The sequence below is a fragment of the Plectropomus leopardus genome, chromosome 3, assembly GCF_026936395.1.
Source record: "Plectropomus leopardus strain MGB_pleo_1.0 chromosome 3, ASM2693639v1, whole genome shotgun sequence".
NCBI lineage: Eukaryota > Metazoa > Chordata > Actinopteri > Perciformes > Serranidae > Plectropomus > Plectropomus leopardus.
Window position 1 is genome coordinate 25,096,562 of NC_142178.1, and position 22,506 is coordinate 25,119,067.

At 41.9% G+C, this 22,506-nt stretch overlaps 1 long non-coding RNA gene across 1 annotated transcript in view; it reads right to left on the minus strand.

The window, feature by feature from the left end:
- Positions 1-22,506, minus strand: part of LOC148189998 (uncharacterized) — a 49,267-nt gene that overhangs the window by 11,244 nt on the left and 15,517 nt on the right. Inside the window, exon 6 of the long non-coding RNA XR_015776144.1 lies at positions 20,264-20,386. This is a non-coding gene — a long non-coding RNA (uncharacterized LOC148189998). The remainder of the gene's footprint in view (positions 1-20,263; positions 20,387-22,506) is intronic.

Below are 22,506 nucleotides of genomic sequence, written 5' to 3' on the forward strand. Positions count from 1 at the left end.
GTTGTAGGTGCGTTTGGAGAATGCATAATTGCAAATGACTGTGTTGAACGGTTCCTTATCATTATAATGTTTTAAATGGATGATTAGTAGAAACACTGTATAAACACCAGAGGGTTAAAGGGTAAAAAAGAAAGTGCTGTAAGGCAGCAGCTGCTAAAGCAAATCAATGATTCATTCATTTTACAAATGAGGTTTAATTTACATACATATATACTGTATATTTTTAGCGAATATGGAATGTGCAACTTTTTATTGTGCTTCTTTTACATGTACTTTTTTACCTTCATTCTTTGGAAAAAAGCCATTAATAAATGCTAATACGACAGGGCCATATCAGTTTCATCTGGTGACATTTCATGGCGAGGCCTAGCGATTGATTACCTCTCTACGCTTTGTAATTGTTTCTTCAAGGTACTGTGATCCTGCGTGCCAGTGAAGTTCCACGTATGGATTTCTTTCCAATTAAGGTTGGAATTATTCACAGGGGGCTCACCCTTGACGGCCTGCAAACAATGACATAACATTGGAAAAACATTTTTGAACCAATCGATGAGAAACAACCAAATGATGTCGGCTGAATGATAAACAGCTCTCCTCCCTGGACCTACACCATCCGGCTTTTAAGAGGTCTGATGTCAAGCAGAGTGACAAACACACACACACACACACACATAAACACACTTCAAACAGGTCTGGTCTTGTAGCCTCAGATGCGGCTCATTCTGCAAGGATTCTGCACCAACCGGAGATGTGGAATAAGCAGATAGGGAGTCGACACCTATGGGGAACATGGTTCCAAAGGAATGGCTTTATGGAAATGAGGGTTAAAGGGAGCATCGTCCACCCTCTGATAGGGAGCCTATGAAGCACTGACACGTGCCCCCCCGCCACTCTCCAACATGAAACCATGTTATATGAGAGGGGGTCACCGTTCACCCTAATCACGGCCGTGACATGACATGCTGTAGGTTGCCCCTCAGTGTTAAATATTTATGTCAGCACCGCCGTATTGCCTTGATGGCTGTCAAGACTTTGACACATGCTCTCTCTCTATCTCTCTCTCTCTCTTCCTCTCTTTCTGTTTCCATTAAAATTCAACAAAAACACGAAAACAGCAGAAAAACACAAAAACACAAAGGCATAAGCTAAAGGTAGAGGCTCTGATGTTTATAAAACAGCAACTGGCAGAATTCACATCTGTCTGTACATTCAAAGGCATGCAGTGCTTTCAGGTGCTACTTTGCTTCATTTAAAGCTGTGTGTGTGGATGCCAAAAGTCAAATTGGTGACTGTCCCAAAGACTGGGTGAAAATTATCCATCTAGCCTAATATATTCACTATTCACCAGACTCCTTGTTGTCCCAGTTAAATAAACTACAATAAGGTAAACTTCTTGTGCAAAATCAACACATGGCTTTATGTCCTCCCCTGATTCACTTCTACTGTTCAACTTGGAGTGATTTCAGCCATGTGACCCAATGTGAAAGGTTTCGGGGGTGACTGAGATCACCGGAGACAGTGCTCTCCTCCTCTAGCCTTGCTGGCTCCCCCATGATAGGTGTCAAAGATATTCTAATGAATGTCAGAGTACATTTCAGGGGGCCATGCTCCGTACAAACCACTGGAGTGGCCCATCTTATGGGGCTGCCAAACCCCCTCCACTCTGAGCTCCCCACCACTCTCTTCATGTTCAAGAGGGTTAAGAAGATTAATCAATGTCAATGTCTTTTCCCTTTTGAAGCCAATAAGGTGCACACTGTCTGGCCATGCCCAACAGAACATCACTTTGTTCCGTCGCACAGCCGCCCCTCCGCTGCCCTCACTGACCCCCCAGCAGTCCCACTTGTCAAAGTCAAGGGGGCGTTTGGCGTTTGGTAGAGACTGGCCTTCCGGATAGCACTCAGCTCCGCCCTGCTTGACCTATTCTCTGATATTTGACCACTCGGTTGCAAGACACTTGCTCTTTCGAGCTGAAATGTCACTGGGGCATCTTGTCAGCTCACAGACACCTCGGCCTGACAAGCGATTTTACTTTGGTGTGCTACAAGGCAGAAAATACAGGGCCGTGGCCGTGGCCTTGACGCGCACAAACTGTCAGCTAGCCAGCAGGGCTACTTGATACTGACTTACTGGCCCAGTGTTAAAACACAGGAATTGTTTAAAAAAAATCTGTGGCTGGGACATTATATCAATATCTGGAAAATGATGCTGGATGCGCAATGAATCATGCAGTCTTCTCTAGGTATAACAGCATGAGTTGAGAGTGTACAAACCTAAATGAGGTGTTCGGTTTAATTAATATGATGACAATAAACTTAACAAAGTAGGTATCCTGGGAACTAGACATATGCCACAAAAGGTCAACTGATAACCTTTGACTTCCCTTGAAATAAGCCTCTGCCTCCTTTTACCTCTCATACTTTCACCCTCTCCTCTCCTACCAATCCTCTTCTTGTCATTTCGACCCCTCTCTAGTCTATTTACCTTTAAGGTTTTTACTAAATCAGCATGTTCTTCAGTTAAATGAGGGAGAGCACACTCCGCTCCCCTTTCTTTGACCGCCAGTGGCATTGCAGCATGAAAGAGAAGGATGGGGATTGGAAGTAGCAGTCACATCATTTCTGGTTTGCGCAACCTGCTCAAAGTTTGCAACTAAATGCTTGTCTTCAGTCGAGCTGACAGGGGAGAAGTGGGCGCTCAGTGAACCATGGCCAGGCTGCCATGAAATGACAGGAATCATTGGCATACATTTCAAACAGCCTCGCGCTATCCTATTAAAGTGCCACATCCCCACTTTAAAACAGACAAGAAGGAATCCGCTTTGATAGATAGAGACTAAAATGGCTTATTGATTTTCTCACCCTTTTTTCGTTGTTAGGAACTTTTAAAAATTAGACCCCCAAACTTATCTCTTTTTTTTTTTTAATTACAAAAGATTGGGAAAATAAGAAAAAGTGGTCTCTTCCAACGTCCCAGTTTCTTTATAATTAGATTTGCTGAAATGTTTAAACTGTTATGTAATTAAGGAAATAACACAGGCTGGTATCCCAACTATGGATTGTCCTGTAATTACAGCATTAATAAATCAAATTAATTGTTGGGTAGAATAATGAAATAGTACTGCCTCATTATTAATAATGATCGTGTGGAGAAAAAGTATTTAACACTGTTAATGTTAAAATATAGTAACCTGAACCTTACGTTTTAATTGTTTGTTATAAAAAAAAAAAAACTACTTGATCAGGTTGTTATGTGGTACCCTGTGTGTAGTTTCAGACTGGTTTTGGCTTTAATTTTAGTAAAATCAGAATAGTTGGTAATGATTTTTATTATGCTATATTTTGTTAAATTACCCAAACACAAAAATACAGTATGTCATTAGTGTCTCAAAATAAAATCGAATAAGTAACTAAGCAACAAGGCTAAGTGCTGAGGTGAAATTACACATATAAAGTAGTTTAGTGTGTATAGTGCGATAATTGTCACTAATGATGAGCTTTATCATGTGAAGTCAGTGGCTTATCTAACAGTTATCTATACTGAACACTATTTGGCGATGACTGAAATATTCCATGCACTATATAAATAGATATTCTGCATACTGGGGTGAATTTACTTTTTCAAAATGTTGATTTAGAGTTCTTTCTATTAATATCTGGAATATAAAAGATAAACAGAATAGCAATGGCAATGAAAAAGTATTTCATCACGGAGTTACTGTTCACCACTTTACTGCTTATAGCCTTTTAACTTAACTGCTCGACTTGACTGCTCATAGCACATTTAACCCATTATGATGGAGGAAGTAAGGAGACGTAATGGTCCTTTAAGCAGTTTACAAAGCTGTTAGAGGAGCAGGGAGTCATGAAGAAGAATCAGACATTCGGACAACGGAAAAAATGTTTGAGGAATTAGATTTTAAGAGTGAATCTGATTGCATTAAGCTGAAGCTCAGGTTTTAGGTGATACTCGTGAGGTTAAGACTGGAAGGATAACTGCACAGTTTACATGAAATGCTCAGTAAGTGCTAAAGACCAATTAAAGGATTTCTCCAATGAAGCCCATCCAACTATTTTGTTTCAAAGAATATTTTTAGGATCACTCTAACCTTTAAAATCCAGCAACATGGCTCAGTGAGATGTGTAACTTCATAAATATTGTACTGCAGGATAATCAAATTAGCATAATTATTTCAGAGCTGCCTGAGGCGAGCGGCGGTTCATTCAGTGTCAAAGGGCTTGTGTCTGGCTGCAGGGTTGGATTCGATCAGTTATATCCCAAACATCCTAAAGTCAACTGCCTAAAATTTGATAAATAAATACATTAAATTTTGACTTAATTGAAAATTAAAGAAAACCTTGACACAGAGAATGTAGATTTAAACTTAAGGGCAGACTTTTGAGTGTCTTCTCCATGCTTCTGCACTGCCTGACGCAAACACAAATCCACAGGATTAGCCTAATCGGTGACTGTGGCCGGACAAAGTCCTAATAACCTTGTCAAATGCTTTGTGCCTTTCAGAATAGAGACTGTGTTCTGGCCCATCAGTTTCATAAGGCCTACATTATGGATCGTTGAGTATGTTGAGACACCCATAGCAGGGGATCTGCTGCTGTGCTTGATTCCCACACTGCTCGGGGCAAATATTACAGCCATTGACATAACATGGTGTAAAACACAATGATCTCCTGGCCACGGCCATCTTCCTCTCATCTATCATTCAATCTTCTCTAATTAGGGTCTTTTTGTCATACTGAGAGAGGGGCACTGAGTAGCACTTCTGGGGGTGTGAATGGTACAAAAGAGAGGGTCTCATTTCCATCTGACAGTGTGATGGAGATTGAATGTGAGCTTTAGGAAGATAAATGGGCATCCCCACAACCCTCCGACACTATCTGCAAAGCTGCTCTCTAACCCTCCCCGGGGAATCGCTTAGCGGTGAATATTTGGGGCCTCTTTCGTTAAGTTCTGCTTAGGTTTGTCAATAACTTGTCAGGTCCTCCCACACACTGCCTTTAAATCAGTGAATACATTGAGGGAAAAGAGGAAATCAAACCAAGCAAAGTGGGGATCATGTTCTATATGGTCCATGATATTAGAATTCGGTTTATGGAATTACAGAAAAAAAATGTGTCTTTGGTCGATATAATGTAAAATAAAAACCACAAAAAAAAATCACTTCGCCATATAAAACAGCAAGTTTAGTTACAGTTGTAAGTTTTGATTTTCAGAAATGATCTGACATAACTGCGAGGACATTTTTTTCATAACTGGGATTACAAATATACAGATTGTATTATCATTACAAAAATCTTTTAAAAGGGATTCAAAAAGAACCTAACAAAAACATGCTAACTTACGTTTTTAATTATTTTGGTCCATACACCATCAATGGTCCAAGACATCTTTTTTTAAAAAATTTAAACTTACTGAGAAAAACAGCTTTTTTCATAGATTCAATAATTACACTTCATTATCAGGGATTGTTAGTGATAACTTCATAAAATCAAATTAATTCTTCAACTTTAAAAAAATGGGTAATTATTTAACTTTTTCTAAAATAATCTTCATTTGTGACAGAGTGTGGGCGTGCACCAGAGGGGATGAGTGAATGTAATTGAGTGTACGTGTCAGTGTGTGTGTGTGTGTGTGCAGGGAGGGGTCGGTCTCTCTCCCTAACAGCCCCAGCGGCCCTGCTTTAGGCCCGGTGACAGGGCTCTGTCTCTCAGCCACACTTGACTGGGTCCCGCTGACACTCAACTGTCAAGCTGGCGAGCCCTCAACCACCGCCCTAACATGCTCTACAGCTTCACCCAATTAACTTGCTTTCACTTGACATCGCGGCAAAGAGCTTCATAATAGGTGGTCAAGGTGCAGTGTGTCTGCTTTCGCCCCTCTCTGACGACTAGCAGTGCGCATACACACACATTCAAGCGTTGCCCCCACCACCCCCCTCCATACCTCTCAATGCTTTTGTGCCTCTGTAGGTCTAGCAGGCCTCTCTTGGCTGCCTCTGCCTGCTCACTGCACTGTGACAGCAGGAGAGCATTGATCCAGGAGAAGGGGGATGCAGTGGGGTACAAACGGTCTTGCACGAAAATCTACGTAAACTAATCCTACCGGACACAACTCTTCTCAGTATAGAAAACAAAAGTGCATATGCAGATATTCACATTTGTGTGCACCTGTGCTTGCATGAACGCTTGCAAGCACATGTTAACACGCGTCCATGCATGCTTTGTAGTTCAGTGTTTGTGTGCATGATATCAGTGTCCAAATGTGGCTGTGTGTGTCTTTGAAGCATTGTGTGGCTATCTCCAGCCCGCTCTCTATTAGACATTCAGTAAGTTGGACACCAAGCCAGACTGGGCGTAAGGAAGGAAAGCGATTTGACCCCCGACTGCGCGTTTGGGGAAGAGGGTCTTGAAGCATGTCAGCTCCGCTCAGGCTCCACTTCCCCTCTGTGTCCTTCCTATTTTTTCCCTAGTGCCAGGCCCAAACTTTGAAAACATCCACCTTAATAGGACCTAGTCAGCGAGAGCTACTCTTCCGTCTATCAAACTGTGATCCGAGGTGTCAGCCCGGGCCAGCTTTGACAGAATGTCTCCAAACGAACAGTACAATGGTGTTTCCCTCCCCAGCACTCGGCTACTCTGGTGTAGCCCCCTGGCTGCCTGGCCTCTCCATCTCACTACACTACCTCTCCCCGAGTTCGTCTGCTTGATTTCACCTCATAGAACACCTTGCAACAGTGGGTTGACTGACAGCCACAAGCCAGCCTAATTGTCTTCTCTCCCAATTTAGAGCACATTGGAACGCTTTAGTCTTATTTCCCTTCTTAAGGAAATTAACTTTTTTTCTTGAAGGGAATAATAAGTAACTCATAATTATCTAATCAAAATGCCTCAACAAAAATGTGATGCCAGACAATGTAGTGATAAAAGAAAAAGAGAACCTTTATGTAGCTGCCATTGTATGTTTCTAAATTATATGTGGAGCTGTTATAGAATTTAGGAGCTAAAAGTTTTATGTGCCTGCAGTGATTTGACCCAAAACAAATGCCTCATACCCCATACTCCAAATCGTGCACGCACAGAAAATAAATATTGGGCTTAAATTCCCACAACATAACAATCCCACTCAATCCAATTCTTCACTCTGCCCAAAATAATACAATTCATTGCTGTCAGGCCCTATGGCATCCCAAATTTGAACGGCATCGATCGAGGATATTGACCATTCACCAGATGCAACTCCCTGTGTTTTAACACAGTGTGCTGAAATTATATCTGCGCTTCCTATTAAACAATAGGCTCCCTTGTGGTCCCCATTACTGCATGATAAGTAAAAACAAATATGAGAGGTGAAAATTAACATTAGTAACTATTAGACATGCATAAATTTGTATCGCCTGTAATGCCCAAATGGAAATTGCTAAAATGTTAATGAGCAGAAGTATTCCATGCAATAACACTACGTCGTTTTGTTTGGATTTTGTAATACTTAATACTCCTGAACCTTTACATTTTCAATGCTGCGCCTCTAGGCATCCTGCTCACTGAAAAGACAGAGGGACTCAGAGAGCTGACTGCTACTGAGGCCTAAGTGTTGTTTGGTTTGGTGATCTGATTGTGCTGTTCAGTTTTAACTATTAATACAAAGTCCGGGCTGCATTAGAGTACGCTTGAACCGCCGGAATCTCTCTGATGACTTCCACAGCTGAGGCTTTGTCCAATAAATTAAAAATAACACAGCCAGCTATGTGTGAATCAGAGCTTCTTTTGCACCCCAGACCATTTTAGGTAAGGGAAAATAAAGTCCTTTCTCAAGGCCCAGAGCTGAGCAGGGCAACTGGAGAATAGGCATGTGGTTTCATCCAGAGTTTTGCAGCACACCTGAGCTGCATTGCAGCGCTGGTCCCAGTCTCTCTCCTCTCCTAAACCAAATGTGCCCCTTTGGCCCTTCAGTTGCCAGTGTAGTTTGTCATTCAAATTGTATGAAACTACTGTGGATTACCAAGAGGAGGAGGCAAACTGCACTGCGGCTATACACTGCAGCCTCTTAAAAGAACTACTTGATGTTGTTTTCTCTGTGTGTGTGTGTGTGTGTGTGTCTGTCTGTCTGTCTGTCTGTCTGTCTGTCTGTCTGTCTGTCTCCCACTCGGCTGTGCTGGTGTTAAGATGGCAACACTTGCCCCTCTAACCATCACTGAGTCAACAAATGAGTCCACACTAGGTACTATTGGAGGAGCTCCCAGTGGTTTCCCAAGTTCCTGCCAGAGCTGGTGGAGACACACATACTTACACTTTCCCAGACACACACACACGCACACACACACACACACACACACACACACGTACTAAAGAACTAGCTGGTCTCAAGGACACTTATGCGGTTTCACATCTAGTCAACCACCCAAACAGACCATTTTGGTCTTACCGTTCACTTAAACATCCACAAAGAGAGCACTGGCACAATATTATTAACACTTAATAATTTCCTCTGACCTAAATGATTTCTTTATGGTGCTGTGGAAACAGCAACCAAAGTCATGAATCGGGTTTTAGTCTGGCTGGACGTCAGAAGTGTCTTCTGCGAGCACATGCATGAACACACACATGCAATGGCACATACAGGAGTTGCATAATGAAATATGCATTTGAGTTTTGACAGCATTTTCCCTCCAGCTTTTCTCAGACTCAAACATGTAATATGAGCAAACCGCCATCATACGTATATTAATAATAAAACTGGAACTTGGTGTAAATATCTCTGCATCGGCCCCTCAAGTATTATACGGCCTGTTTTATGTTTTATGCTTCAAATTCATGCCATGGCTGCTTCCTTTAGTGAATTTTCAATTCATATCAGGATAAGCGGTCCATTCTCAGGAGTACCATTAGAATAAGATATGTATTTAGCTTCAAGGAAAAAGCCTTTGAAATGAAGCTCTTGCTGTAATAGTAGAAGTAGCAACATATCTGAGAGGGAAAGACTCATTATTTGTTGGAACGGGATGTGGCTAGGAACAATTTCAGGACAGATGACTTTAAATACACCGACCTGCATGTTCCAGTGTTCTCATGAATCTCATTGTTCAGTTCATCAGTTGCACTAAATGTCATTTTAGTCCAGCTAAATTAATTATTTCATCTTACATAGAAGAAATATGTTAGCATCTATATGGCTTAACTGTGACTTGGCTGTAACACTGTTTTTAAGGAAGAAATAGCAGTCTGGAAAAGAATTAAGCAAGAGAGGGAGTAAGAAACAGAGACAGACGTGTGTGTGAATGGGAAAAGAGAAGGAGGGGGGCAGTATTTTAATGCCTGTTGTCACCACGTAATGTCCTCACTACGACAAAATGCTGAACCAGAGAAACCGGAGAAGACTTTTATAAAATCCCCCTGCTCCCTCCAACATATCTCTGGGATATTCCAAGAGCAAAACGTATAAATCTGGGTCTTTCCACATCCAAGTCCCTCTCCTGAACACTGAACTCGCACACATGCGAGCACACACACTGAGACAAACTAAGTCCCTCAGGACCTATGACTGCAGTTTGAATACATACTACTGGGCCCTTGTCGGAGCCGGCCTTGGCTGGGTTATATTGAGACTATAATAACATGCTTTCAGTAAGACAAGGTGTTGCTTCTCCTTAAACTGTCCAAAGTTAAATTAAGAATCTAATGTCATCTTTACTGCTGTGAGACTCCGCAGAATGAGTCACACCTCTCAATTATTTGCAGCCGGGTTAAATCTGGACTATTCCTGATTATTGTTTAACACAGATGAGGGGGCCAGAGAACCCCATGGCCGATGTTTAGTAAGTTGTCTCCGCCGTTCGTCAGTTGCATTCCATGCTTATGCCATGATTTGTTTTTAATTTACTTTCTCTTCCCACAGCTTACATTTTCTCTCCATCTCTCATCTTGTTATGTGCTTGCGGGGTGTGCACAGACTGTTTGTGAATGAATGTGTGTCCTCATGGATTTATTTATTTGTTTCGGTCAACCGCAAGCCGGCGAGCTGAAGAGGAACCGTCATTTTACGTAAACAGTCACGAAACACCAGAGAGGGGAACAAGAGGAAGAGAGAGAGGGGGGTGAAAAGAAAAGGAGGAACAAAAGAAACACAGAGGTGTAGCATGTTTAGGAAAGACAGCGACTCTCCTGCAGGGCCTGGGGGCACAGCGACGGCAAACGTGGCTCATTCCCCACCTGGAGCTTGTCGACAGGAATTTAATGTCGGCTCTAACGTCTGAACCGCACAGCAGGAAAAGGAGGAGGAGGGGAGTAGTGGGATAGGAAATACTCTCCCCACCTTCTTCATGTCAAACACAAGTCTGTGTGTGACTGTGCTGTTGCTGCCACCTGAGGGACACATTAACATCCTCCCCGCTCCCCGCCAGCCTCGTTCCCCTCCTTAAGTCACACTCTTGCACATACAGAGACCCGACTACACAAATATAAACAGACTCTCTTTCACAAACTAACTGACTGTCTTTGTTGGCTGCCCCCGGGGTCGATTAGGTCGCAGGACCAGGCCTGTCCCCATATGGAGGCTGTTGGTCCCACGCCCAGTTTGATTTCCCCTCTGCCTCCCTGATTAAATCAAGCTGGACATTTCTGTGGAGGTGGAAGAGAAGGAGGGAGAGTAACAAGGGAGGGGAAGAGGAACGACTGCCAAACTTTAGGCAAGCAGCGACGCACTGTTCCAGACGAGTCACACCAACTTGTCTTCCTCTTGCTCTGTCCATCTATCCCTCCCTCGCCTCTATCCTTTCTTTCATTTCCTCAAAGCATTCCACGTTTGAAAAATGAATCAATGTATACACTATATGACGTAGAGGGGCAAAAATGTCATCTGTAGAGGAAGGAAATGGCAAAGTCTTTAAAAAATACATAAATCTAAATTAGCCTGAAGGACGTGGTGAGAGGGCGCAGTAGTTGCTAACACATTCATGGTCACCAAGCTGGGCGACACAGCAGGGGAGCAAGAATGCGAGACAAAATCTGCCAGCTGGCTGCAGACTGCAGGATGTTCAGCAAACTCTGCTCAAGTGTCCAGTCCGATATACTGACTTTAGTGGCTTATCATTTTACAAGTTTATTGATGAAAAAACAAAGTCCACACACTAAATTATGCTTCCATGAATATTTAGTATAATTACCACTGAGGTGACATTTCGAGCTACATGCCCTTCATCAGACAAGTTACTATGCAGACACACACCTTCAAATAATACTACACCACATCACCTGACAGGTCACCTGGTACCCAGTAGACTCCCATTTATAAATACATAAAGACAAAAACATCAATAGATAAAAACTTTACCAAATGTGGATTAGACATATGATGACGAGAAAAAAGATAAAATTGCAAAAATGTGTGTATACACAAATATAAATATCTACATATACTGTATATACACATAGCCCCAGTGAACGGTACTAGAAAAGCACTAGAAGAATTATGTGAATAGCACTAGTTTCAGATAAAAACCTGTTGTACAGCACCTCAAGTCAATCAGAACAACCTGAATATCATGACAAAATATACATTTGTCACATTAAATGACATTTAAAGTCAATCAGAACAACCTGAATATTATGTGAAAAAACATCCGCATGCTACATCTGTGTTTATTGATGCCAAAATATTTTTGAGTGTCAAAATAAAGCTGTGGACATCTGTGACTCTACCACATAGGCACTGTTGACAATCAATACAAGCAGCATCAAACGGGATCCATCTATTTAGGTTTGTTTCTCTGTACAGTCCATCAGACATTCCTGATGTAATGTCAGTGAGTGATGAGTCAGAAAGCTGTGGTTTTTGTGGGTATGTAGGAAAACAACAAGCTGGGCTAGCCCCGGTATAGTGTGTCTCAGGATGATGACATCATGACACAGTGAGTAGGAGGTAAAGAGCAGAACAATGATCATTCATCCCCATCAACTTCTGGCTCTGTTACATAAACCCTCATTGATCTTCCTTCCCACTTTCTGACAGCCACGCTGGAATAAACAACTAGATGATGCCGATAATGCACACATACCTGAATACAGTGAAGTATCACACCGTAATGTCCTGTTCTCAGACATGGACAGATCAAGAAAAGTGCAGGCAGATGTCTGCACATGTAAATTAGAAGCTTAGTGGCATTTTAAGGTTATTTCGAGTGCGTGCAGGAGTATGTATGTGGAAGTCTATGTGTGCACTTGCATAGATAAGATGAAGCTCTAAACAGCCTGCATTGTCTGGCTTTTTTTTTTTACTCTGGAGGCCTTAAACCAATTTACAAACCAACTCCTTCCACCTCCTCACATACAGCCCCATGATGTTTAAATTAAAGAGGCAGGGAGGGTGGTGGTGGTGGTGGTGTGGGGAGCAGTGTAAAGGAGAGAAAGAAAAAAAAGTTTCCTGAACATAGTAGAAAATTATTTTCTCTGGACAGTTTTAAGAGTCGACATCCTGTGCTGGAGTTCTCTAATCATCACCAGCGCAATTTACAATCAGAACACACAGCAAGCCAGTTCAGACCAGCTCATCTGTTGACTTTGGCCCCAGCTGAGCTCCGCGTCCTGCTCTCTTATGTGTGTGCATGTGCATGTGCGTGTGCGTGTGTGTGCGTGTGTGTGTGTGTGCGCGCGTGCTGTTGCCATTTGAGACTTGGGTGACTCGGCACTGGGCCCTGACAAGGGTGGAGTGAACGTCTGTGGGGCTGAGGCGACCGCACACATGCACATGTTCCCTCTCTCTTTCATATTCACATTTGCATGCTGCTCTTTTTTTTTTGCACAAAGGCACACACCATAAAACGTCTGCTGAACAAACATGGAAATGCACTTGAGCACACATGCGTGCATAAGTAAGATTTGGGCATAATTGAGCACTTGATAAACACAGATATGCATGCCACCAGGAGACTATTGCAACACATTGAGCCTCAAAAAAAATTTGGACAAATGTGTCACCACAAAAATTCCCACACACACATATATAGTTCAACACATAGAAAACTGTTTCCCCCTCATATCTGCACTCATTTAGTGTGGCCCTAGTTCACAATGCACAGCCCTTGTGTGCATCTGTGTGTATGTGTGTGTCACACTCAGGATGCTCTCCCACCCACAGTTCCCTTGGCTGGCCTCCACCTAGCCCAAGCCCAGTGCGGTGCTGCTGCCTTGCCGCAGGGCTGAACACAGCTCACTGTGTGTCTGCCCCCTCACAGCCCCAGACTGTCCCGACCAATGTGCTTCTGATTAGGTGGCTTAATTACAGCTGTAAAAACAATGTTGATATAAGCCTCAAAATTGCAGTGTGTCAGATACTATTAGCCAACCTTGGACTCCAGCCATTGTTATCCAACTCCACCAGCGACCCTCCCTCCCTCTCTCTCCCTCCCTCCCTCTCGCTCCTCCCATGCTTTTCCTCACCCTTATGATTTTTCCTCTCCTCTCCACATTTTCTTCACTCTTTCATGTCACAAGCTGCAGCACAGGCCAAATGGCCTGCAAATAAACAGCAGTGGCATGCCCATTGACCTTGACACAGCCAGGAAAGTCAGAAAAACCTCTCTGGAATACCAACATGTTGGAAACACATGACAATAAAAGCAAAAAAAGAAAAGAAAAACAGTTCACTTTAGCTGATCAGGTGTGAATTACACTTCATTTGTTTAATCGGCTCTTTGGCCTGGGGTGCTTGACCTTTTGTAGTGGTCTGTGGTTGTACAAAATAAGGGCTCTGGCTCTGCGGAAGAGTAAGAGGATATTCTATTAGCAAACACTGAAAAGTGGTGAACGCTTCCAGAGAGGGGAGGTCAGACAGTCTGGGACGGGCCACAGGGCTGTGTGTTGGGCTTTGTGATTCAGTGACAGTGACTAAAGAGCGGGAGTGCAAAGTATGCCAGAAGTCTGGTCCAGGGAAAACTCTGCAACACCGTTGAGTGGAGGCAAGGAAGAAAAGCAAAGTCAAAAACCTCAAGTATGCAAATCCTGGGTGGTCCCATCTTTGGACTGGTCTAAGTGAAAGTCCCCTTTTTAACGTCTGTCTCCGTCCTTGAGGCAACATCCACTCTCCTGAGAACCAGGTGTTGTGGATGAACGGCAGACATTCATCAGGCTCACTTACAGCTAATCAGCTGAGTTAAGACAACAGGCACATGAGAGACCAACGAGCGCGGGTAGAACTTGACAAAAAAGCGGTGGAGTGCACTGAGGGACATGCCAAGGGTGTGTTTCCAAAGCCCGCAGGCCTCCATGGTGGCCTGCCTTAGCCCTGTGGCCTCTCAGCAGCTGGCACTTCAAGGTTTCCCAAACGTGTAATGCCAAGGCCCCAAATTCATCGGTATGAAGAGCGAGACACTGAAACGAAAGCGAGGAAGCAAACTATCCAGGCCTGTATTGATTCTTGTGGACTGGGCAGGGTGTGTCTCTGCACTTCCCAGCCTTGAAAGGCCGTCTTGTCACTAAAGGTGGAGGCAATACAGTATGCCATCGTTTGAATAATTGATGACTGATTCCTAAGTAATCAGTGTCCTCACAAGACAATGCATTCTCTCTCTCCCTGGTGGAGAGAAAGAGCTCGGCCTGTTTTTGTCCCGATGCCTTTAGAAGCAAAAGGTAAAAGCTTTAATGCACTGAAGCCACTGGAAGTGCTCCCTCTGAAGGACTCCCCCTGGAATCAACTGGGATGGTGTGTCTCTCCTTATGAGGGGGCCTATCAGAGTGGCCTTCCAGTAAAGGGAGAGAGAGAGCGAGTGATAGAGAGACAAAATAGAAGAGGAATATAGAGTCATTGAGTGAGCGAGTGTGTTGGAACAGGAAGGCATGTGCATGTATTTATATGTGTGAGTGCACGCTTGTGTGTCTGTGCAGTAAAATGTATACTAAGTATAAAGTTTGTTTAGGTGGTGCGCATAAAAGTATTTGTGTTCATGCACAAGAATGAGTTCACAAGTGCCTGTGTGTCTGTGTGTGTGTGTGTGTGTGTCCTGGAATGTGCAGCCCCTTCCTCTAAACAGGAAAAGGAGTACAGTTAATAGCATCACCACCCTTTCCCCTCGTACAGAACAGTGGCCAGACCAAACTTTAACTGTGAGCCATTCTGACCCTGAACCCTTTTCACAGTTAAAATCCCACACATCTGATTTTCTGACATTTCCCACAAATTTGCCGTCTACAAAGCACAGCAGGAGACACGGCAACAGAAAACAGAAGAAGCAGACAGTTGTGGGAAGGACGAGCCAATAACTCTACCACTGCTTATCTCGACAATAGCAGGTAATTAGCGAGTCGGTGCGTTGTTTCTGCAGGAGAGCCAGGCCGTGAGGTCGAGGCTGCTGTGTCTGTTGCACCGGGACTCTCACAGGGCCTGTGTGCAGTCACCATGTGGGCTCCTTGTAATACAAAGACACTTCTATCCACACACAAACATACACACAGTCCTGTTATCGCCTCATAGAGCAACCTCAAGGGTCACACAACACAGTGTCCTAAAAAGGAATGCTGTGACTCCTGGGAACCACACATTATTACTTGTACAGTGTAATCACTGTATTTGTCTTGTTTAGGCGCATATCCACTGGAGAAATATTATTGAATTCATGCTTTTACAAACTCCAGCATAAATCCACTTTAGCAAATCCCCTAGACTGCTTTTTTTTCCATGATTCACTTGTAGGGCTGGTTATCGAACTTAAATACTTCTGTGGTACCAAAATGTATGTGAAGCAAAAACTGCTTAGTACGAAAAGCTAAAATCAAATGCTTGCTAGATTCTTACTCTTCATTATTTTTATATTGATTAGATAGTTTCAGAATAAAAATCATAATATTGCCTATAATTTTGACCGTGTTTTATTTATGCAAAGGTTTCGAACAGCTGCTTGCATTTGGACATTTAACAATATTGACTCTATCTAATTTATCAAATGGGGAATGGGGAAAAATGATTTTTTTTAAAAAAAACAAAACAAAACATGTTTATATTCCTCAAAACAGGACCTCAAAGAGCATTATTTAATAGCTGAAACAAGCAGTTTATTAAGTGATTAATCAATCAACAGAAAATCATCAACTTTTTGGATAATCTGTTAATTATTTAAGTCTCTTTAAAAACACAAATGCATGTAAATTGATGGTTCCAGCTTCTCAAATGGGAGTTTGAGGCTTTTTGTTGTCTTACCTCAGTGGACATTTTTAAAAGAAACCGAGATAATTATCATACCTTGGAAATCCCACACCATTGCAGCCCTACTTAAAAACTGGTTGTTTTATTAAACCAAACAATTAATCAAGAAATAATTCAAAGATGAATCTGTAATGACAATTATAGTTTCAAATACTTTTTTTTTAAAATAAAAGTGCATCATCTGGCTCATTTGAGCAAGGAGATTAACTTAGATTTGGGCGCTGGCAAGATAGAGGGAAGTTTACTACAGTTCATACATACTACTCACATTGTTATGATACAAAGCTGGTTGTTAATTAAGAGATAAATCAACATGAAAAATTGACAAAAAAATCAATTTAACTGCAGCCTGATATTGCTTTTTTATCAGTAAACCCCACCTCACGTGTTATGTTGTGTTTATTCCAACTATTACATTTTAATCTTATGTGAGTATCTTTCTTATTTTAACATTTCACAAAACAGTTGTACTATTCTACTTTTATGGGATTTGGAACTATAATATTAGTTGTTTTTTAACAAACAAAACAAACTCTGGGTCCCGACGAAACTCATGGCCGTGGTGAGGTAAATGTAATACACAGTGAGAAAGTGCACACACAGTTCCATTTCTTCTGCTGAAATATTTGTAGGAAAGCAGTGAGATCATTTCAATATCAAAGGCACATGTTCACTTAATTTGCATTAAACAGGGGAGGGTGGAAGCAACATTTGCAGCTAAGAGGAGGTCCTCATCCCAATCAATCAAGACATCTTACTTGTGCAAAATCACATAATTAAAAAATGCACAAATATCCTAACTTCTCAAAAATATCCAATTATGATTCCTTTTTATCCCTTAGCACATGCCTCTCCTGTTTTCATTATGTTGTGACAGTAAAGTGAAACATTATTTAATATTTAGTGATGAAACAGGCGAGAAACTCTCTCCTCTAACTCGTGCTACAGAAACAAAATTGAAGAGACAGTGAGACTCTCAGAGAAATATGCTGAAAGTGTCAATGCTACTGCTTGAATATGGCAAAATTGCTTATTTTCAGATTCAGCCACATCAAGCAGTTTTTTTTCCTGGCTGTTTGTGGAAGAGCTTGCATATTCATGGCCCGCCTGTTTTGAGAACCTGTCACTGAGCCTGTTATATAGCTCTCCCTGCCTTCCTGCTCAGGATGGCTTCAGAGGCAAAAACACTCCATCAGACTTAACACTGTCCAGCTGACACAGTCAGGCTGTAAAACTGACAGCCAATGGAGTCTGGCCTAGCAAATGAACCGGACATAATAAACCACTGACACAGGGGTCACCTTCTGTCACTGCCTATGTATCCACACATTCATACGCGCTCATAGAAAAGCGCACACACACATCAAACGTACAACGTGCCCCACATCCTACTGCTATTAAATACCCATACACTCACACACGCAGGCACACACCATCACTCGCATCCTCCCACTTCTATCCTTTGGCTGGGTTAAATCCAGCAAAACCCCAGCCTTGTCTTTGACCTGCCTCCCACCTCAGCTGTAAAAGAGCGAGTGCAGGAGGGAGGAGCTGGTGAGCACCAGGCTTCCCACTTCTCAGACAAGAGCAACTATGGATTTCTGACTTAAACTTGGCTAGTTAGAAGGTCAATAGAATATTGAAATGCATGGGAATAATTCCCCTTCTGCATGGACAGCTACCTTCATAAATCTGAAGGATTAATAAAACAACTGGGTGAGTGTTTTTTGCTGCTATGAAAGTTCTCACTGACAGCGTATATCCCCTTGTGGCTCTGTGAAACAGAATAGGTGTTCGATGGGAGATTTAGCAACATGGCTAACATTCGGGGTCAGGAGCCCTTCATGTTAAAACCATCCACTGACAACACTGTATGTGCATATGTGTTTGTGCAAGTAGGTATATATATTTGCTTTCCGTGTGTGAGATAGTATTGTGTAAGTGGTGTGTGTTATCAATCCAGCCTCCTCCTCCCACGCTATATGACTGCTGTGTTCCCCCTCCTCCCAACCTTCCCTCCGCTGCACAGCCTCTGTACACGGAGAGCTCTGCACAGTCCCCGTGGAATCTCCCGTGTCAGTACATTACCTTATAAGTGGAGGCATTGACTGTGGGGACTCTTTGATACACATTCACATACAGTACAAACACAATTGATCTTCAGCGGAGCATTGAGAGGGTGGGGGTGCTGAAGAAAGATCTACACACGTATAAGAGATCACAGGCCTTCTTGTGGAATAAGAACTGTGTGTGCAAGACGGAACAAAACGCTTCTTTGATAAGGATGTGACAAGGAGCAATCTTTCCCTGGAGCCAGCCGCTGAGCACCGAACACTATCAGCAATCTGAGGAAAGGCTCAGAGCGCCACAGTAAAAAATGTAATGTTATCCTATCTGCGCAGCCTCACATTGGGCATAACACGACTGGCTGTATTAATTATACATTTCTTTTTCTTTTTGCATGAGCAGATTTTCCCCTCAGGGATGCTAAAATAATGACTCCATCTTTTGACAACATTTGCAGCTCAATTAAAAAGTGTTTATGTCAATCTTCCCCTGTGTGGGCGCTGCCGGTTCACCGTGTACACGCTGGTAGTGGAGAGATGTTGTCATCTAGCCATGAAGTGTCAGAGACCTTAGGTTGTCATGACAATACAGAGGGGTCAAAATTTGTCTCGAGGCAAAATAAATATTCCATCCCATCTCCACACTTATTAGAGAAAAGGAATTATTTACTCGTTTTATGTTTTTTCACAGATTGGGGAAAAAAACATACAAAAATCAGCCAGTGACTAATCGATTCCTCCCCCATTTATATTTAAAATTATTGAAGAGATGGGCGTTTGTTAGGTTCAAATAAATACTTTCTCTTAGATGTGGATGCGAGCTTAGACAGCAGTCAATGATATGTTTGAAATAAAAATAAATGAATCGGAGTGTTTTTGCTCTCAGTGAAAGGCAAGCCCTAATGAGAGTGATCACACATGCCAAGACCAAACACTTCAAACAAAGGCAGCTTGTTCTTTCATACATGAAGTGAAAAAACCTTTAAAGATATTCTCTTTAAAGAAAAAAACAAAACAAAGAGAGTGACAGAAAGAGATAGTGGAATTATATCATGTGGTGAACAAAGTCCGCGCTGAACAATCACAACCTATTTGCTATTTTTTCTGGGAAACGGTCATAATTACATAATTTGTAAGTGTAAAAGCAGAGGAATTAAGAAAATTACCAACAATAATTTGCTGTAATTATGGGTCTCCCCTCGCACTACTCACTCAGCAGCCTCACACTGCTGCATGCAACACACTATATAATAGATGCTTTAGCTGTCCATATTTAGATGAGTTGTGAATATAAACAAGTGAGTGAGTGAAAAGTCCTTCTTGGTCTATTTAAACCCTCCCCCGCAGGCAACAGTATTTACAAGGAAACGGTTATCATTTAGTCTCTGTTGCGGATCAAAATGTCAAGCTCCACAGAGAATCTGAGCGGTGCTGTTAGGGCCAAAAGTGCAGTTTTACAGCCCCAGGATCTGAGAGAAAAAAATGATTTGCAAATGCCCAAATATGTCTAATTGACCTGAAATATAGCCTGTGTGCAGGAACTGTTTGAAATCAATACGGAGAGCGAAAAGAATATCCTTGAAGGAACATTTCAGAAGATCACACCGCATGTCTTTCCAAGCAGCATTATGAAGTATGCAAGAATTATGAAAACAATCAAGAAGTCACGAAAGGTCATGTGAATTAAAATTACAGTGGTTGCAGCAAATTAAGAGCGAGTGAGGAACAGCTGTTTTTCACCTAGCAGAGCAGTGTAACAAGAGTACACCAAGCGCTACTGTAGATTGTATGAATATTCTGCGGACGAGAGAACCATTTGTGAGTGAATTTATACATAAAGTATTCCCTCTGAAATAGTTTATTGTGTGTGTTTAGTGGGGTAAATCAATAGGCAGTATTCCCAGCCTTGATTGGATTCACAATTAGCTCTAGTAAGAGACTCCCTGACAGTATGTTAAATTCAGCACGGCCAACCAACCTGATTGTCTTACCCTCACATCAGCCGCCACTCCACGGCATCCTCTCTGCTGTCCAGGTGCCTTGTGGGTAAGGACTGGAGGGAAGTTCCTCCCATGTGGCGGGCGGGCCATGACAGCTCCAAGATGCTCTTTGACCTGAGAGGAAGGGAAAACAACATCAATGGTAATTCCCCTTCAAACACATTAACTGGGATGAACTGGGTCCCACCGAGCCCCTCTGAGTGGACTCGCATTGATCGCAGAAATCCATGAATAAATTTAGCACTAATTGATTTTTTTTCCTCCTCAGAAAATAAATCTCTAATTCTGAGCAGAAGCAGTGAATGTAGCAGATTGTGCAACCACCTTCCTTTTTTTTAATCTGCAGGAAATACATTTTGAGAACTAACTTAATAAGCTATAAAAATATTCAGTGTCCACTCACGCCGTCTGATCCGGGACGCCTGCTGTTTTCAGTGTAGCCACAAAGTTGAATCATTTTGTGACTTGACAGGAGTCAATAAAAAAAAGCCCACCTTGAGTTCAGTTGCTAAACAAACAAAGAAAGTTCATTGTGTTAGGATTGCCGAAGCAACAAGCCCAGAAATTAACCCATTAGGTCCTCTGGATTTCAGCTACCTTTTAATTGCTTTCAGTGGGGATTGAAGTTATAGTTGGAGGGGAAACGGTGTCACATGTGCATTTACAAGAGCTCCCTGTGTCTTCACCCTGCCAGTTGGAAGAGTGATACCTTCAATATCAGAAGAAAGCATCTACAAAAGATTTTCAGCATTAAGTTTAAATTCTGCGGTGGTGTTACAAAGTGGAAAAAGATGATGAAAATGTGCTTTCATGAAGGTGCACTGCCGAAGCAGTTTTATTCAAATTAACAGAGAGGGAAAATGGTTCATGATCAGTGAGCATTTCTATTTATTTAGAGAAGGTAAGCAAAAGAAAATCTTTTTTTTTCCTTTTTTGTTTTTGACCCCTCCAAAAAAGAACAAAAATTTAATGATTCTGTGTGAAAGAAAATGTAATAGTTGTTGAATCTTAAAAAATACCACATTTTTAAATAGTATTCTAAAATGTTTCTAAACTGTTTCTTAAACTATAAGTATCTCATTTAGATATAATTTAAAGACTATTTAGCCGAAGGACAGGTGTCTTTTTTTAATAAGCAAAGCACTTACTTTAGTTACACTATGTAAAGCTCATTGGAAACACTGCTTTCAGAGTTTAATCAATGAATCTGAAAGTTCAGGTTGATCTTTTAGACAGACTACAGTATATATGTTTTCCCTTTGCTTTTTAAATTTATTGTTCCAGTTGAACTCACTGTTCAGTAAAATATTACAGCTCTTAGGATAAGTGCATGATTTTATTTTATGCTGTTATAAAATCAAACTTTACACTTGAATACGGAGTTTGATCTGTAATAGAATATAATAATAATAATGGTTAAATATACCACTTTTTATATAATAACTGCAGAAGATTTTATTGTATATTTCAAGCTGTCAATTGAAATAGTCAGCGTGCTTATTCTTAGTAATGATTGAGGAGTCTTGATTTGAGAAGTTGTAGATTCAGGTATCATACTGCCACCTACTGGTTGAGCCTTTACTCAAAGATGATAAGTCAGTCAGGGTGCACTCAAATGAGTTCCTTATGATCAAAATTATTCAGTGATTTCAGGAAGGACAACTTCTACTTCAATGACATCTATGGAAATGAAATATTACTTTTAGTTTTACTTCAAATTATAGATAATATCCTCAGACATCTGCAATAACTAGGAGAGGAAATGTCCCATGGGTGCCCTGACTAAACATCGTGCCCTGGGCCCTTTAAAGCACATGTAGCTGAAGATGTGGTTATGGTCTATCAAGAATCCCTTCACTGACAAACCTCAATTGCTCAGTCGTGCAAAGAAAAGAACGTTCCTGAAATGTTCCTTTTTTGTTTGATGGATGAGTTGTACATATAATGGTCGGGCATTACCTCTGCAAATAAACCAGACTTGACATTGCCCTGTGCTGGAACATCTGGGACGCCCCAGAGACAGGATCAAAGGCCTTGTGCGTCCTTGGACTCTATCTGTGCCAAACATGCACAGCGAGCTCAGGAACGGCTATCCAGCGCATTTCAGTCATCATCATCTGCGCTGGCTGTGTTTGTTAGTCATCAGCTATTTCGGTTTAATTTGTTACAGTCATATTCCTCAGTGTTTTCGTCATGGTAACAGCAGGGCCGAGAGCGAAAGCTGCAGCCAGACA